The sequence below is a fragment of the Schistocerca serialis genome, chromosome 9 (genome assembly GCF_023864345.2).
Source record: "Schistocerca serialis cubense isolate TAMUIC-IGC-003099 chromosome 9, iqSchSeri2.2, whole genome shotgun sequence".
Lineage (NCBI taxonomy): Eukaryota > Metazoa > Arthropoda > Insecta > Orthoptera > Acrididae > Schistocerca > Schistocerca serialis.
In genome coordinates, this window is record NC_064646.1 from 448,427,034 (window position 1) to 448,446,965 (window position 19,932).

The 19,932-nt window shown below is 48.0% G+C and overlaps 1 pseudogene; it reads right to left on the reverse strand.

The window, feature by feature from the left end:
• Positions 1–2,738: 2,738 nt before the first annotated feature.
• Positions 2,739–2,901, reverse strand: LOC126420149 (U2 spliceosomal RNA; annotated as a pseudogene).
• Between the last annotated feature and the right edge of the window lie 17,031 nt (positions 2,902–19,932).

Below are 19,932 nucleotides of genomic sequence, written 5' to 3' on the forward strand. Positions count from 1 at the left end.
TGCCTTGGTGGTGCTGGGTGAGGACTTCTGCGGCCCTCCCACGTCCGAGACACGTGCTACGGTCAGCGACGACAGACCATCGCTGGTAGTCAGAACGCGCCATCTCGTCTTCTTGGCGCCGCTCTTCGTACGCCGGTTTGGCGTGGGTGTGCGGGCGGGATGTGCCCGCCGCGCCACTCGCCTCGCCAGCCGAAGCCCGGTGCGCATAACGGCTTGCCGACGCAGTAGGAGCGTTGCCAGTCTCGGTGTCCATGTCCAGTTCCAGGTCAGTCGTAGGTAGCGGACAGGAAGCGGCCTCCGCCAGAGCAAGCTCTAATGAGTGCCGCATTCCTAGATCGTCATCTAGCTCGTGAACCTCGTCCATTTTCCGGATCGTCGTAGTCGGGGGGGGGGGGGGGGGGGGGGCGGATGGGGCCGCCGACCGAGCAAGCTCGGCCGGACAGCGATCCGCCACACCCTTCACTTCGTCACTGCGGTCTGCACGCTATGGCATCTCAGCTCGGAATGCTCTTAGGGTCTCTCTCTCTCCTTTTTCTCTTTCTCCAAGTGTACCCTTCTTCGGCGGTCTCTACTTGTTTCTGTGTGTTTCAGGATAGGGTAAGCTTTTCACAACTTTATTTTTAAAAACAGTCAGAAGGAACTGGGCTCCCTCTTTGGGGTCCTTTGTTCTTCTGGAATTTTGTCCTTTCTTGCTTAGGAAATTTTAGCGCTTGATTTCTTGAAGTTCTTGTTGCAGTTGATGGTCTTGACATTGAGGTTAATTGTCTATTTGAATTCTTTTGTTTTTTAGTTAGCCTGGTAGTATTGATTTTGTTACTTTATACTTGTGCCATGGTTGTGGTGCTATTGTTGCAACGGTTCTAAGTTGAGGGGTAGAATCTCGGCATATGTCTATCTGTCGGAAAATTTTTTGTGCATGATCTTGGATTTTTTCTGTTATTGTCTTTTACTGTAACTGTGCATGTATTTCTGCTACCCTCGTCCAGCGAGGTACTGCGAGGGACCACCTCAGGCATGTATTTTGAAGAATTTGTAACTGCTTAATGTTGGTTTGACATGCAGTGCCCCATGCTGTCGCTCTGTACAATATTGCTGGCTGAATGGTTGACTTGTATAATTGTAGTTTCGGTTTTCGTGTTCAACTCTTTACTTTTGGAGAACGGAATGAGCATATTCATCATTTTTTGAGTGGTTCTTTTTCTTTCTATTGTGTTCTCTGTGAATGTTAGTGATTTGTCCAAATGTATACCCAAATATTTTGTCTTGGAGCTCCAGGGTATGGGTTGGTCTGCGACTTGTAATTGAGTTGTTAACCTTGGTAATCTCTGCTTTGTAAAAACCACTGCAGCTGTTTTAGTGGCGTTAAAAGTGATTTTGTTCTGATGTGCCCAATCTTCCATGATGTCGATTTGTCTTTGTGCTCTTGATGTAATGACTTCGATGTTTTGTCCGGATGTCAGGAAGGCCGTATCGTCCGCATATAAGATTAGAGTTACATGTGTTAGAGTCGCTATGTCGTTGACATAGAGATTAAATAATATTGGCGATATGACAGAACCTTGCGGGATTCTGGCTTCAGGTACTTTTGTAGTAGATCTTTTGCGTTGTATAGTAACGGAGAATTGTCTATTTTGTAAGAAGCTGTCAATGGTTTTTACGTAGCAATCTGGGATCGGTGTGGTCTCGTGTAGTTTTACTATTAGATTTTCTCTCCATACTTTGTCGTATATGTTTGAAATGTCAAAAAATACGGCTGTAGTAGATTTACTAAGGTTAAAATTATGCTGGATGTGTTCTGTAATGCGGATTAGTTGTAGCTCTGCTGATAATTTTGAGGTAAAACCGAATTGTTCTGGGCGCATGATATTATGTTCGACGAGGCATAGCTGCAGGCGTTTTAAGATAATTCTTTCGGGAACTTTGCCGAGTGTCGGAAGTAAACTGATTGGTCTGTGATTTGCAGCTTGTGCAGGGTTTTTGCCCGGTTTTGGGATTTGTACAATTTTTGCAGTTTTCCAATTATCTGGAAAATATTCGAGTAGTAAACAGCTGTTAATTATCCTTGTTAGGAGTACTATTGCTTTACGTGGTAGATGTTTTAAGTGGATGTTGAATATTTGATCGGTGCCTGGTGCTGTATTTTTTGTTTTCGCTATTATCTCCTTTACTTCTGCTGGTGTGGTAAGGAGAGGTCTTTCTATTGACGGTGTGTATCGGAACTGTTCTAGAACGTGTCTAATTCTGTCTTCTTCGTTGTCTGTATTGTGTAGGTTTTCCTGTTAATTGTGTGGTAGCGACATTTGGGTATTGTACTCGTCGGTAAATAATTCACTTTTTGTAGTGCGTCAAATACTAATCCGTCTGGTCCGTTTATCGCTGTATGTGGTGTCGGCTGTCTTCGGATGTTTTAACAATTTTCCATTTTTTTTTTCCATAGGAGACACCAACGAGGCATCCGAAGGCACTGTTCTGTGCCCCCATAAATTACCAGCCTAGTGTAATGCGGCTGCAAGAGCGGTCCTGCTAACCGCAAAAATATATATATATATATATATATATATATATATATATATATATATATATAATACTCTTAACATAATCTTAAATTAATTAAAAGTAATCGTGGTGTGTATGCAGCTAACTATAGGGCACTTCGACAACTACGACAAGTTTTGCTACCGGCGGAATATCTGATCACTGCAGAATACTAACCCATTTCAGGCTGTGTTTTAATTAATTTTAGGTGGGCCGATCCCGGCGGTACTGCAATGCCGGGCCAACCCGCGACAGAGGTGGAGCAAGCCCCTAGCACTCCGTCATGAGCCAAAAATGAGTTTAATATTCTGGTCCTGCGATGCAGGACGTATCAGATAGAACAGATTTTTTAGTCATTGAGGTAATACTCGGAAAGGAACTTAGGAAAGGTTCACATTCGGTAGGGATTGGAAGCAGCCGCGAAGGTGTTGCTCAACGGCGCCTGCCGTTCACCGGAGCGTCACACTTCGGGCGGACGTAACTAAGAATTATCTCAGGAATATAAGATCTTGGTGTGACCCAGAGAATTGTTCTGGCCAAGATGGAGAGTGTCATAAGCTTGAGTTCAACCCCGGTGGAAACCCAGACGTAGCTGGCCGGGGGAAAAGAAAGGAAAGCGAGCAGAGTGAAGGCTCATATGGGAAGGCTCATATGCCACTAACACTCTGCCGCCGGTGTCAACAGCAAAGGCTGGACACACACGAGACCGGTCTGCATCTGCCACGCTCAAAACCTGCCTCCTCGACCGAGCAAGCAGCAGATGGGGCCTGAACATCTCGCATCCCTCAGTCAAAATCGGGAGAAAACGAGGGAGAAGTATTCAATGCGGGGCGAGTCCGGCAGTAGCACCAGCAGTTGCTGCCCTCACAGCAAGGCTGGCCACGTTCCGGAGCCGCCGCTGCAGCTTCGTCGTAATCGGGCATTAGGAGTCCAATGACTAAAGAAAGTACATCGCGTATCTGTGTGTTTTGTATCCGACCTTGCCAGCATTAAGCTGATAAGAACAGATACTACACTTTTTTTTTTTTTTTTTTTTATGGGCCTCCTTCCTCCCCTATAGCCCTACCTTTTCCTCTCCAAAATTGCCGCCATCCTCTAGTGTCGACGCAGCACACAAAGCAGGGTGCTGTTAATAGCAAGACTTATTGCCTTAAACCGAAAATAAAAGCGGAGGCATACTCTGCTATGCCTCAGGAGGCGACGACACACTACTCAGAAATACACCTCTCTCTGCAGGTGTGAAGCAAGTGATGGGTTTAGAAACTAAAAAAGGAAGAAATAAATAAAGACAAAAATGAAGGCAAAGTAAAAACAGGGTCGGCAGCACACACAAATGAAAACGAAACTGGCGAGATAATCCCATCGCCCATGGAATTAACGAAGTAATAATTCTCTAAGATAGATTACGTGTTTTCTAATTTTCCAATAATTTGTCATACAAGGTTCACACAATTCCCATGTTAACAATTGCCATATTATCAGTATCATAGAGCAGTCTACTCTAGTGATGCCCAGAAGGCCAATGTCAAATCTTGGGTATAGTCAAGTCAAGGGTAGGTTGAAAGTCCGAGTGACAAAGATCCAGGGGTAAACTCAGGCAATTCCTGGACGAGGTGCCTTAGTCAACCCGGAACACCTTTTGATAACCGTGAACCATTGCAACTTTCAGAAATCTTGCAAAAGTAGTGGTACATTTCCGGTCAGATTCCGCCAGGCGATGCTGGCTCCACAGGTAGTCCATGAAAGAGACAGCATCGGTGAGGAAAAGGTCATAGATCGTGAAAATGGTGTAGCCCAAGAGCCACACCATTGCGTTACGTCGCGTTCGGGGGTTGGTCTGAATATCAGGGGTAAGGAACCAGTCGATTGACACATTGTCTGGTGTCGTCCCACCGATCAGCACACGTGCAAGGTCCCACACTTCTGTGACGTGAGGGCATAAGAGACGGTGCTCTTTGGTGTCTACGTCACCACATCGGCCGCAAGCAGCCGAGGGCCGTAGGCGGATGGCCGCCAAGCGATGATTAGTGGGTATTAAATTGTTTACGACACGATACCATAGCGCTGAAACTTCCGTGGGTAGGGCTGGGTTGTTGATATTAGCCCAAGCTTGGTGCCAGATGACCGATAGTCGTCTGTCCTCTAATTTATGTGCTGTGGGCTGCCCTCGAAGTGCCTGGTAAAGGCGCTTCGACGTGCGTGCCTTGTCAGTGGCCACTGTTAGGACGTAACTTTGATTGAGGTAGTAGTTCTTGACTGTCGTCATCCGGAACGGAATATGTGTCAAACATACTGGTGCACGCGCCGATTGTGGGCGATAACGGTCGAAAAGAACCGCTGTTGTCCCACCTGGGTCAGTTTCACGCAAAGTGGCGATACGGTGAATCAGGAGGGCCGCACATTTGCGGGGAAAGTCAATGAGTCCAAGGACACCATCGACCTTTGGCAGGGTACAAGTCTGTGCATCAACTTCGTATCACGTTATGTTCTCGAGAATCAATCAGGAAACAGCAGCAACACTAAAATCAGAAGTAGAAACGAAGTGAACAGTGCATGCCGCCACAAGAGCCCATATACTGTTTGTGAGATGGCTCTGCCAGTTTGTTTCGGTAGCGTAAGGAGTTGTGCTACGTACCATGCCCGTGATAGGATGTAAGTATTAATCAGTTGGATTCGTTGATGGAGGTCGAGTCGGCGATCAGCGTGACTCACGCAAAGTCCTCTGATGCGCGTGAGAAGCCGCCTCCACGTGAGTGTTAACAGGCAGGACGTAACAGGCTGCGGACAGGCAGTCACCTCAAGGCCCAAGATACGTTGTTCCCCCACAACTCGGTACCATGGGCGTTCGATGGTCAATGATCGTGGTCCTAGCGGGATCAGCACCGTTTTGTTGGAATTTAACATGGCACCGGATGCTCGTTCATAAACGTTGAGAACTCGGAACTGAATCCACGTCCCTAGCGTTTGCGACGAACACACCGACATCATCCGCGTATGCCGCACTGCGGAAGGTGACGCCTGGGAGAGCGACACCATCGACCATCCGTCCTATGTCACGCAGCATGGGGTCCAGCGCTAAAGCGAACAAATACATTAACAAGGGACACCCTTGTCGAACTGATCGTCTGATGGGAATTGGTCGTGATCGACAGCCGTTCACAACGATTGTGGAATTTGCTCCATCCAAGAAGTGCCGGATGATTCTTATGAAGCGCTCCCCAAAACCCATCCGCGACATAACGGCCAGCAGGTAAGGGTGGGAGACCCTGTCAAAGGCACCGGCGAAATCTAGGGAAAGAATTGCAGCCGGGAATCGAGTGTCGGCGGTGAGTAAGACTGCCCCACTCAATCATGTGGCGTTTCGAATCGAACCATCTTCACCGCCGCTTCTATATACCGTGATGCTAAGTACCTTATTCATTACCTGTTTAAGACGAGAGGCCACGCTTCGTGCCACCAACTTATAATCAGTGTTAAGAATGGTGATAGGACGCAGGTCTTTAGCTCGACAGTGACCTGTGACCTTTGAAATAAGGGCAATACGTCCAGCTAGAAATTCGGCGGGTAGTTCGCAACCAGCAAAAATCTCCTCGCATATGTTGCAGAAGCGGTCTCCTAACAGGTCCCAGAATTGTTGGTAGAATTCATAAGGGAGACCGTCGGGGCCAGGTGATTTTTGTCCCGGACAGGCACAGAGGACAGATGTGAGGTCAGCGAGTGTGAGTGGCTCGGTTAAACAGTCGCGGTCTCGACGATCCAATGAAGTTGGGACCCCACCGATAAGTGCTCGTTGGGCGGCGACGTCTACCGCAACATCCTGGAAGAGGTGCGTATAATGGTCTGTTAGGTGTTTGAGAACTTCACGATGGTCTGTGAGGCGCGTACCATCGTCTGTTTTAAGGCGTAGAATGGTGTTCTTCTTTGCATGATTCCTTTCAGAGGCAAGGTGATAGCTGGATGGCCTCTCGCCCTCAATCAGGGATGTGGAGCGGCACCTCACCACCATCCCCTAGGCTTTCTCCCGTGAGAAGCGAAGGATTGTCGCTTTAATTTTGTTGAGGCGCATGCGTAGCTGGTCATACCTGTCAGCAGGAAGGGTTAGTGCATCGTTTACACATTGTTGGTAGAAGTCTAATGTGCTACACTTCCAGTGTGCGACTTCGCGACTATGTTGCTGGATAACACGTCGCAGCCGCGGCTTCGCACAGCGGAGCCACCAAACTACAGTGGTAGGGTACTTCGATGCAGTAGCGATGCAATCCCGCCATGTTTTCGTGACAAGAGTGCGTAGTTCGGGCGTTGGGAGATGAAGTGTATTCATCTTCCAATAGGTGCCCCGAGGAACCGGGGTTGGGCCCGTTATATGCAAGGAGCAAGAGTACGCACAGTGGTCACTAAAGGCCACAGGAATGACTTGGACGGCACAAAGGGCAGGAAGAAAATCAGCAGAGACATAAACACGGTCAGTACGGCTTGCTCCAGTGGGGTAGATGTGAGTATATTGTGTGTACGCGGGATGAAAGTGGCGCCACGTATCATTAAGGTCAGCCGCCTGGAGGAGTGTAGCGAGTGCTTCACACCTCATGGGCGTTGGGACCTGATCAGCATCGGCTACCACACAGTTAAAATCTCCACCAAACACGATAAGACGACGAGCTGTCAAGAAAGGGGTGATCTCTGACGTAAAAAGTGTTCTTCTGTCATGCCTGTGATTAGCTCCTGAAGGAGCATAGACGTTAATAAAAAGTACATCCCGAATGATACAAGCGAGAACGCGACCATTGGGTAGTTTTGTAACATTGGATGGAGTTAACTCTGATCTGTATAGCAAAGCAGTGCCCGCCTGGCGTCAGGATCGATGTTATATAGTGCCTCATAACCAACCAGGTCAGAGAGAAAGGGGGCACAAACCTCCTGGAGAAAAACCACATCAAATGCACCAAGGCGCAGAAAGTCCTTCAGAGAGCGTAGTTTTTACTGGGTTGGAGATGGAGTTGATATTTACTGTTAAAAGGGACGAGGGCTCCCGGCTGACGGTCAATTGCAGGCCTGAGAAAGCAACACAGAGAAAGTAACGTCAGATAAGGTCATGGTCGTATATAAGCAGGTGTGTAAATATCGAAACTGTAACCCTGCTACATCACCCTGGATGTTAAAGACAAATAGCGGGCAACTCATGTGGGAACGAGCCCACTCAATCACGCATTTCGTCGTCTTCGTCGTCAGCCCAGTTCAGTCCTCCCCCATCGGCGGGATAGTCCGAACCAGGCGGCGCAGACGGCTCAGTCGTAGCGGTATGTGAGAGGGTGCGAGTGCGCTGCAGCGGCTGTTCGCTGCCCTGTTCATTTTTACGTTTTGCGGGGATTACTCCCCGATCTCGTGATGAACTAATAAGCGCCTCTAATTGGCGAGCAGTTTTCCGCATACCGTGCGAGCGGTCAGCAGAAACAGAGCGTGTCACTGATGAGGCGTGACATTCAGTCTCACTGCTGCCTCCTCCTCCACTTGCTGTTCTTGGCTCGCCTTCTTGCGCCTATCACGACGCCGGGGGGACTTAGCGTCATCTGCCGGTGGGGGTGGGGTAGGAAGAACTACCTCCATCTGTTCTACAGTGACAATATCACTGGCCACAGCAGGCGCACTAGGCGCCGCCGGCGGTACTGCCACTACGGGCGTCTGGTCCGGGACAATCTCAATAGGGCTGTCAACAGATGCACTAGGTACCGGTTTTACCTCTCCTGACGGACCCGGGGTCGATTCGTCAGTTCGCTCAGCGGTTCGGTGGGCAGCACCCGCCACTATCTCGCTGAGAAGAGGCACAAGGTTGTCACCTTCAGTGCGTTCCCGCGGCAGTTGCACAGGGCGCCTGCGCGGGCATTCCACGCGTAGATGCTCCGTGGATTGACAGAGGGAGCATGTCTGTGGTTGCCCTATATAGGTAACCTGTGCCCTTGTACTCGCAATATTTAAATATGACGGTATGTGCTGGCGGAGGTCCACACGAACACTACGGACTCCGCTGTTGCCCTGGAAACGGTAGGCACTGCCCTATTTTTCATTCGTGATGCTAATAAGCACCTTGCCATACCGCGACAGGACTCGGCCGATTACTTCACTTGTCTGTAGTAGGAAATCTGCCATTTTATCTTCCCACAATTGTTGTCTCCATTCTATTACACTTCGGTGCAATTCTCTTGACAATCTTTTCATTTCTTGTTTGTCGTAGGGGTTATGGAACTGTTGCCAGCGTCTTCTGTGTCTATTGCGTTGTATTTTGAATTCTTCTAATAATGGTGGGAAGGTGTCGTGGTATATTTCCGAGTTTATATGTATTGTGCATCTTCTTTTTGCGGCTGTTTTTATTTTCTTGGTAAGAGAATCCATACCGCAATAGAAGCAGTTTTTACTGTCTAGATTCATTGTCGTGTGGATGTTGTTTGAGCAGATTGGTCCCAGTCGATTTGTATTTGTTGTGTGAGTGGAATTTGTAGAGCTGCTCGTTGGATGAGGCCGAGGACAGGTAGATAGATGGTCGGATGACAGGTCATTGGTGGTTCGTAACTGTAGATTTGGATTTATATTCTTGATTAAGGCAATGTCGAGGACATCTGGAAGTTGGTTTTGGACGTTTGGAATTCTTGTAGATTGATGTGGAGCGTGTATTGTGCATTCGAGTTCGGCTTGTGCGTTATATAGTTGTCCTTTTCTGTTCGTTTTGATGGAATTCCAGGATTCATGCTTAACGTTGAGGTCTCCTATCATTAAAATCTTCGGAAAACGGTGAAAAATTGTAGTCAGGTCTTCTTTGATTAGTTGTTTATTCGGACTGATGTAAGCTGCGATTATTGTTATATTTCCTATGGCGGTGTGGACGGTGACGGCGGTTGCTTCTAATGACTGGAGTGGTGGGAGTGTTTCTAGATGATGTACTATGTTTCTTTTTATGAATAAGGCGGTTCCTCCTCCTCTTCTGTCTTGTCGGTCTGTTCTATATGCATGCATATTACGGAGTCTAAAGGTCGTCGTCGGAGTAAAGTGCGTCTCTGTTATTGCTGTTATATTGAGTCGGTGTCGAGCGTTAAATTTGTTGAGTTCAGTTTGTTTCTGCTTGAGTCCGTTAGCGTTCCAGTTACATAATTTTAGGTGTCGTGTGTTGTTTTCGTTTGGCATTCTTTAATGCGCAACGAAGGCTTTAATTATTCCCTGAACCAAGTTGAGGAATGATGTGGTTTTCTGTTGAAGGTGAGTGAGTAATGTTGCAATGTCCGTCAATGCTTGTGAGAATGGTTGCATGAGGTTGGCCGAGGTCATGAAACTCGCGTCTTCGTGCATTGTGCTTGGTCTGTTTGCAGTAGCATCTGAGTAATACTTTTGATCGTTGGTGGGAGAAGCAGGGCCATTTCTTCCAAGACGCTGATTTACGGATGATTTTATCTCTGGTCTAGTTTGTTGTGTAATTCTTGGCTGAGCGGTGGATGGTTGTGATGTGGATGGTTGCTGGTCGGGATGAGGTTCCAGGTTGAGAAGAGGTTGACATTTCAGGAGCAGCTTGTTGTATGATGTGTGTTGTCTGTCTTGTTCGGTTTTGCAGGATGTTCTTTCGGATTCTGTATTTGCGAAGTAAATCTTGGTACTTCTTACACCCCAAGAAGGAGGCAGGATGTGCTTCGTCACAGTTGACACATTCAGGTGGTGGTGTGCGTGGTGCGGTGCAGTTTTTCGATTCGTGTGAACCCGCGCAGCGTACACAGCGCGGCGGTAGTTCGCAATAGCTGGCGGTATGTTCGAACCGTTGACACTTTTTGCATTGCGACGGTCCATCTTTCGGTTCATATGTTTCTACTCGTATTTTGGTGCGTAAAATGTACTTGAGGTCGTAGATTTTGTTACTGTCTTTGCCTTTCGGAAGAGTCACGGCATATGTTGGAAGTGGGATGAGGGCGTTTGTCTTTTCATCACGTTTTTTGTACTGATAAACTTTTACTTGTTTAAAACCTTTCTGTTGTAAGGCGTAGGCCAATTCTTCTTCGTTTATATGTGCTGGTAATTTTTTGATGACGACTTTTAGTTCTTTATTTTCGAAAGCCTGGTGAGTAAAGAATGGGATATTGTACTTTCGGAAAAATTGCAGTGCTTTAGCGTGATCTTCTAAGGAATCAAAATGATATTTAACTCTGTCTCCTTGATATAGTGCTTTTCATGTCCCTGTTAGTTCTTTTTTAAGAGCATTGTTGAGCTGAATGTATTTGTGTGTGTGGTAGATAGTGATGGGCGGGAACCTGTAGTTCAATTGTTCCGCCTGTGCGGCTCGCTCGTAATTGGCTGTTATATTGGGCGCTGTGATTGGTTGATTTGTCTCCGCTGGCGTTATCGGCTCGAAACGGTTAGCTGTTGGGATTTCCGCTCTTCTTTTACGTGGGTTAGAAATGTTTTGCGGTGTCCTGTGTTGTCTCTTGTATTGTATAGTGGTGAATTCCTGTTCGTCCTGATCTTGGTTAATGTCTTGCATTTCTGCATCTTCCGCTTCGGAAGAGGAGAGCGCGTCAGATGATTCGGATGATGTTGTCATGTGGGTGTCTTGCATTTGATTTTTGTCGAAATTGTGTTCTTCTGATTGCTGTTGTGACGTGACCGGGATGGCCGGCCGAAGTGGCTGTGCGGTTAAAGGCGCTGCAGTCTGGAACCGCAAGACCGCTACGGTCGCAGGTTGGAATTCTGCCTCGGGCATGGATGTTTGTGGTGTCCTTAGGTTAGTTAGGTTTAACTAGTTCTAAGTTCTAGGGGACTAATAACCTCAGCAGTTGAGTCCCATAGTGCTCAGAGCCATTTGAACCATTTGAACGTGACCGGGATGTGCTGGGCATTGGTATTTGTATTTTCTTGTTGTGGAGCGTCTTGTTGTCGTGTTGATTTCTGTTTCTTGTGTCTTTGATCTGTTGTTGTACATGCCTGAGGTGGGCCTACTCGCATTGTCCTTTCTACCCCTATCCAGGCTGCCTTTGCGTGGGGAACGTGGGCTTGCCACTCTTGGGTGGGGTCCTGGCTCCCCTGCGCCTGCTACTCCTGACATCCTAACAGGGCCGGCTAGCCCGTCCGCTAACCTGCTCTACTTCGGATGCTGGTCACACAGCGCTTGCTGCTCGGCCTGGCTGATGCTGTTAGGGCCCATGACAGACCCACTGCACTGCTCCCGGCGCGGACGGCGTAGGGAGCGCATTACTGCGATGCCTGCTGGGCGGCCGCCGTTATGGCAACTGCAGAACGCACAGACGGCATCTCAGCCACCCGAGGAAAGTATGGAGTTAGAAAATGCACCCAGTACTCCGAACACGCCGCACACGGACGGCAGTATGATATCGCAGTCGGCTTATGAAGCCATGCAATTTGTCAATGCAAATGGCCTCTCCAGTTTGTCTGACGAACCGGTTTCAGGCTCTGTCTCAGGCTGATACTGATCTTCGGCCTGACATGGCTGCTTGTCCTGTTCCAGAGGTTGCCCCTCAGTCTGCAAGATCCGGGCAGTCGCAGAGGGTGGGCTTACTGGTAGTTGGGAGCTCCAACGTCAGGCGCGTAATGGGGCCCCTTAGGGAAATGGCAGCAAGAGAGGGGAAGAAAACCAATGTGCACTCCGTGTGCATACCGGGGGGAGTCATTCCAGATGTGGAAAGGGTCCTTCCGGATGCCATGAAGGGTACAGGGTGCACCCATCTGCAGGTGGTCGCTCATGTCGGCACCAATGATGTGTGTCGCTATGGATCGGAGGAAATCCTCTCTGGCTTCCGGCGGCTATCTGATTTAGTGAAGACTGCCAGTCTCGCTAGCGGGATGAAAGCAGAGCTCACCATCTGCAGCATCGTCGACAGGACTGACTGCGGACCTTTGGTACAGAGCCGAGTGGAGGGTCTGAATCAGAGGCCGAGACGGTTCTGCGACCGTGTGGGCTGCAGATTCCTCGACTTGCGCCATAGGGTGGTGGGGTTTCGGGTTCCGCTGGATAGGTCAGGAGTCCACTACACGCAACAAGCGGCTACACGGGTAGCAGGGGTTGTGTGGCGTGGGCTGGGCGGTTTTTTAGGTTAGATGGCCTTGGGCAAATACAGAAAGGGCAACAGCCTCAACGGGTGCGGGGCAAAGTCAGGACATGTGGGGACCAAGCAGCAATCGGTATTGTAATTGTCAATTGTCGAAGCTGCGTTGGTAAAGTACCGGAACTTCAAGCGCTGATAGAAAGCACCGAAGCTGAAATCGTTATAGGTACAGAAAGCTGGCTTAAGCCAGAAATAAATTCTGCCGAAATTTTTACAAAGGTACAGACGGTGTTTAGAAAGGATAGATTGCATGCAACCGGAGGTGGAGTGTTCATCGCTGTTAGTAGTAGTTTATCCTGTAGTGAAATAGAAGTGGATAGTTCCTGTGAATTATTATGGGTGGAGGTTACACTAAACAACCGAACTAGGTTAATAATTGGCTCCTTTTACCGACCTCCCGACTCAGCAGCATTAGTGGCAGAACAACTGAGTGAAAATTTGGAATACATTTCACATAAATTTTCTCAGCATGTTATAGTCTTAGGTGGAGATTTCAATTTACCAGATATAGACTGGGACACTCAGATGTTTAGGACGGGTGGTAGGGACAGAGCATCGAGTGACATTATACTGAGTGCACTATCCGAAAATTACCTCGAGCAATTAAACAGAGAACCGACTCGTGGAGATAACATATTGGACCTACTGATAACAAACAGACCCGAACTTTTCGACTCTGTATGTACAGAACAGGGAATCAGTGATCATAAGGCCGTTGCAGCATCCCTGAATATGGAAGTTAATAGGAATATAAAAAAAGGGAGGAAGGTTTATCTGTTTAGCAAGAGTAATAGAAGGCAGATTTCAGACTACCTAACAGATCAAAACGAAAATTTCTGTTCCGACACTGACAATGTTGAGTGTTTATGGAAAAAGTTCAAGGCAATCGTAAAATGCGTTTTAGACAGGTACGTGCCGAGTAAAACTGTGAGCGACGGGAAAAACCCACCGTGGTACAACAACAAAGTTAGGAAACTACTGCGAAAGCAAAGAGAGCTCCACTCCAAGTTTAAACGCAGCCAAAACCTCTCAGACAAACAGAAGCTAAACGATGTCAAAGTTAGCGTAAGGAGGGCTATGCGTGAAGCGTTCATTGAATTCGAAAGTAAAATTCTATGTACCGACTTGACAGAAAATCCTAGGAAGTTCTGGTCTTACGTTAAATCAGTAAGTGGCTCGAAACAGCATATCCAGACACTACGGGATGATGATGGCATTGAAACAGAGGATGACACGCGTAAAGCTGAAATACTAAACACCTTTTTCCAAAGCTGTTTCACAGAGGAAGACCGCACTGCAGTTCCTTCTCTAAATCCTCGCACAAACGAAAAAATGGCTGACATCGAAATAAGTGTCCAAGGAATAGAAAAGCAACTGGAATCACTCAATAGAGGAAAGTCCACTGGACCTGACGGGATACCAATTCGATTCTACACAGAGTACGCGAAAGAACTTGCCCCCCTTCTAACAGCCGTGTACCGCAAGTCTCTAGAGGAACAGAGGGTTCCAAATGATTGGAAAAGAGCACAGATAGTCCCAGTCTTCAAGAAGGGTCGTCGAGCAGATGCGCAAAACTATAGACCTATTTCTCTTACGTCGATCTCTTGTAGAATTTTAGAACATGTTTTTTGCTCGCGTATCATGTCATTTCTGGAAACCCAGAATCTACTATGTAGGAATCAACATGGATTCCGGAAACAGCGATCGTGTGAGACCCAACTCGCCTTATTTGTTCATGAGACCCAGAAAATATTAGATACAGGCTCCCAGATAGATGCTATTTTTCTTGACTTCCGGAAGGCGTTCGATACAGTTCCGCACTGTCGCCTGATAAACAAAGTAAGAGCCTACGGAATATCAGACCAGCTGTGTGGCTGGATTGAAGAGTTTTTAGCAAACAGAACACAGCATGTTGTTATCAATGGAGAGACGTCTACAGACGTTAAAGTAACCTCTGGCGTGCCACAGGGGAGTGTTATGGGACCATTGCTTTTCACAATATATATAAATGACCTAGTAGATAGTGTCGGAAGTTCCATGCGGCTTTTCGCGGATGATGCTGTAGTATACAGAGAAGTTGCTGCATTAGAAAATTGTAGCGAAATACAGGAAGATCTGCAGCGGATAGGCACTTGGTGCAGGGAGTGGCAACTGACCCTTAACATAGACAAATGTAATGTATTGCGAATACATAGAAAGAAGGATCCTTTATTGTATGATTATATGATAGCGGAACAAACACTGGTAGCAGTTACTTCTGTAAAATATCTGGGAGTATGCGTACGGAACGATTTGAAGTGGAATGATCATATAAAATTAATTGTTGGTAAGGCGGGTACCAGGTTGAGATTCATTGGGAGAGTGCTTAGAAAATGTAGTCCATCAACAAAGGAGGTGGCTTACAAAACACTCGTTCGACCTACACTTGAGTATTGCTCATCAGTGTGGGATCCGTACCGGGTCGGGTTGACGGAGGAGATAGAGAAGATCCAAAGAAGAGCGGCGCGTTTCGTCACCGGGTTATTTGGTAACCGTGATAGCGTTACGGAGATGTTTAATAAACTCAAGTGGCAGACTCTGCAAGAGAGGCGCTCTGCATCGCGGTGTAGCTTGCTCGCCAGGTTTCGAGAGGGTGCGTTTCTGGATGAGGTATCGAATATATTGCTTCCCCCTACTTATACTTCCCGAGGAGATCACGAATGTAAAATTAGAGAGATTACAGCGCGCACGGAGGCTTTCAGACAGTCGTTCTTCCCGCGAACCATACGCGACTGGAACAGGAAAGGGAGGTAATGACAGTGGCACGTAAAGTGCCCTCCGCCACACACCGTTGGGTGGCTTCCGGAGTATCAATGTAGATGTAGATGTACTGGTGCAAATGGCGGCAGCTCTTTAAGCCGCAAACGAAGCGAAGACGGCCGCACATCACAACAGCAATCTCTGTTGGACGACGGATTTCGAAACCGGCCAAGAAAACGGCAAGCTAAGCTACAAGCATCGCAACCGCCGCAAGGGCTTGAAACAAGAAACAGATATGACGCTATCGAGGAAGAAACTTCGGCTGCGGACGAAAGCGAGACGTCACAACAGCAAAGACCTTCACAACCGGCAGAGAAAATGCCGCCTGTAGTAATGCAATATCCAGACACATATAAAGAATTGTACGACTGGCTTAAAGAAAGGGCCGGCCGAAGTGGCCGTGCGGTTAAAGGCGCTGCAGTCTGGAACCGCAAGACCGCTACGGTCGCAGGTTCGAATCCTGCCTCGGGCATGGATGTTTGTGATGTCCTTAGGTTAGTTAGGTTTAACTAGTTCTAAGTTCTAGGGGACTAATGACCTCAGCAGTTGAGTCCCATAGTGCTCAGAGCCATTTGAACCATTGAGCTTAAAGAAAATCTGAAGCAGCCGTTTTCTGCTAAACAAGCAGGAGGAGACAAACTGAAGCTTACTGTCTCCTCTAATCAAGACTATGTACGCGTGATGGACCTAGTTGGCGCCAGGGGTATACCTACGTATACCTTCCCAACTGTTCGGGCACCTACGCTGAAAGTGGTACTGCGAGGGGTAGTTGCTTCCCTCACAAATGAAGACGTAAAGGAAGAACTGCAACGGATGGGCTACACGGTGCACGTCGTAGACTTCCACCGAATGTCTGGCACCAACCAGAATTCTGGACTGAGAGTTGTCGTCCTTCCTGACTCCCTGGACAGCAGGAAGATTCTACAGATCCACAGGCTCTTTGCCCTGGAAGTCTCAGCGGAAATCCTACGCAAACAACGCGGAATCACCCAGTGCTTCCGCTGTCAAGGATTCAACCATGTTGCCAGACACTGCACTATGGCTTGGGTGTGTGTCAAATGCGGCGGACCCCACGACAGCCGGCAGTGCCCGGTCCCCAAGGAACAACCAGCGAAATGTGGGCTTTGTGGGGGTAACCACCCCGCAAATTACAAGACTTGCCCGAAACATAAAGATGCCAGTCGAAGGATGAGAGGACTGCCACCACTCACATCCAGGGAAAAGAACCGAATCAGAAGAAATCTTGTCGTCAGAAGCACCCCGGCCAGCCAGCGCTATGCCGAAGGACAACAAACCGGACAACCACCCCTGATGGAGCGACGCATCGCATATCTGCAGCAACAACAGTCACGGCCTGCACCATGGGCCCAGCAAGAGACTTCCACAAGGGCGAGACGTGAGGACGACTACAACCCCGATCCGTCTACCTTCCCACCACTACGTGGGCGAAGACCTGATGCAACAACCACTCCACAACCATCGCAGCAGCAAACACCACAACCATCACAGCAGCCGACAACACCATCGTACGCTGACATAGTGCAGCTCCTGACCGGCATATTGACAGCTGTCACAGAGATGAGTCGGGCCATTCAAGCTCTACCAGCGACCCTGGAAGCAACAGTCGAAGCCACGATTAGAAACGTGCTTCGACCCACTGGCAACTCAACACTCAGCGCATAATGGCTCGAGTTCGCAGAATTGAAGATCTTTGCGTGGCTACTTACAATGCCAACAGCATATATTATGACCTACTCGACGTACGACAGTTCATGATTGACGAAAACATTGACATCTGCCTCATTTCGGAGACACACCTGAAGCCGAGACTCCGAGCAAATATCGCAAAGTACAGCTGCTATAGAACGGATCGGCTAACAGCGGGCGGTGGCACAGCAATATACATCAAACGATCCATTAAACACTACCCTGTGCCGGTACCAGACATGGGATCAATTGAAGCAATAGCAGTGGAAACATCAGCGGGAATAGTGACTTTCGTTGCGGTATATCGACCACCGAAACCAGGCTTAAATGAAGAGGATGCGACAGCGCTTCTACAAATGCGAGGAAAGCTCTTCATAGCTGGAGATATGAACGCGAAGCACGCCGCCTGAAATTCGCGGACCACTACCTACAGCGGACGGCGCCTCCTGCAAGTATTGGAACAGGCAAATGCCTTTGCGTGCGGCCCGGATAAACCCACCTGCTATCCGTCTCATGGAAATCCGGACGTAATTGATATAGCCATAACGAAGGGGCTCAATCAGTTCCTGACCGCTGAGGTGCGGCATGCACTAAATTCAAACCATCTACCGGTCATCTTTCGTCTGGCTGCAGAAGCGACTCATCAGCCACCCAAACTGAATTTCAGAAGAACGAACTGGGATCAGTACAAGAAAATTATCAATCAGGAACCACCACTTCATCCGGACGCTGAAGACATCGAAGCTGAGCTGGCGACACTTGACGACGTTCTGAACACGGCCATTACCACCTCGACACCGATGACTAGAAGACAGCAGGCAACACGACCAGGACTTCCGCAAGAAATACTTGACCTGATACGTGAGAGGAACAGGCTCTGTAAGGATTGGCGATTGACAAGGGACCAGGGCCTGAAACGACAAATTAATCTACTGTGAAGAACCATCAAGGCTGCCATTATTAACTTCAAGAACAGGCAGTGGGCAGACAAACTGCAGGAGTTTACAACCGACCCGGAAGCCTGGGACACCGTTAGATTCTTCACAAAGCGGAAGACAACGATACCACCACTTGAAACGCCCAATGGTACCGCCTACACTCCTGCGGACAAAGCGAATGCCATTGCAGACGTTTTCCAAAACAACTTCGTACCGGTGGACGACCCAGTTGACAGGAACCATGTACATCAGATTGAACACGAAGTCGAAGAATATCTCCAAGCACCTGACAGGGCAGAAGAAGAGGATATACCACCCATCACTCCAGAAGAAGTCGATGTCTGCATTCGTGGTCTAAATAACCAAAAAGCGCCGGGACTTGATAATATCAACAGGAAGATGCTAAAAGAACTGCCACCTAACGCATTCATCTACATTGCCGCTCTGTTTAAATCATCCTACGTCTGAAGAATTACCCAACTGCCTGGAAACAAGCCATAGTTGTGCCGGTTCCCAAACCAGGCAAATCCAGAAAGCACCCTCGAAGTTACCGACCGATCAGCCTCCTCTCTCATCTCAGCAAGGTTTTTGAGAGGCTCCTGCTGCAGCGTATCAAGGCTCTCATCGATCGCCATCACATGCTGCCTGATGAGCAATTTGGATTTAGAAGTCAACATTCAACCACACAACAACTGCTGAGGGTCGTAGAAGAAATCACTCAAGCGTTCAACAAGCGAGAATTCTGCGGGGCCATCTTTTTGGATGTCTCTCGTGCCTTTGATAGTGTCTGCACACAGGACTGCTGTGGAAACTCCAACACCTACAGTTTCCCAAGCCTTATGTAGTCCTGCTTGCTTCTTACCTTCAAGGACGCTCCTTCCGAGTTGGAATCAACGACGCCACTTCGACGCTACGACCTGTCGCTGCTGGAGTGCCGCAGGGGTCAGTGCTTGGGCCAACCCTGTACTCTTTGTACACAGCCGACCTTCCTCGGACACCGCGTGTAGAACTTGCTCTATATGCGGATGACACAGCGGTCTACACCCGGAGCAGATGGGCCATAATTATGCACCACCGACTACGAGACGCCTGCCGAAACATCGAGAACTGGTCCTGCAAATGGAGAATGAAATTTAATGCGCAGAAGAGCTTCACACAGAAGAGACCCACACAGATACCTGCGCTCCAGCTGTTTGGAGAGGAGATGGAATGGCAACCTATGGCCACATATCTAGGAGTCATAATGGACGCAAAACTTACTTTGCAACACCACATCACTGCCGTCCGAAGGTAAGTTGACCAGCGCCTGGGGGCTCTCTACCCCCTCCTCAACGAGCACTCAACTCTCTCCAGCGACCATGGGCTGCTCATATATCGAATGTTTATCCGCCCCATCATGGAATATGCCTGCACCGTGTGGGGAAATGCTGCCACCAAACATCTATCCAGACGTCGTGTGAGGATCAGAGAAACGTAACTCCATTTTAGCTACTTCACAGGAGGTTAAAAAAACGTTATTTTAAGAAGTACATTTCGTTTTACAGTGACTAATACAAACTTAATTAAAAAATTTCTGCACTGCACATAAATACACTTAAAAATCTGTCAGATGATAATATGTTTATAGAAATGGTTCTTACTGTACTCCCACTATTAATTTTTAATATGGTGCTAAGGAGATACGTCTTTATGATCCTAAGTGAATAAATCTACATAGAGGTTTTACACTTTGGAGATAAGCATTTGGTTTGCCAAAATATAACTTACGAGGGTAATTTACTCATTAAAAACAGATAGGGTACAGTAAAAATAAAAACATATGAGCAGAATTTGTACCTACATCACCAACGAATGTTCACTTTCTA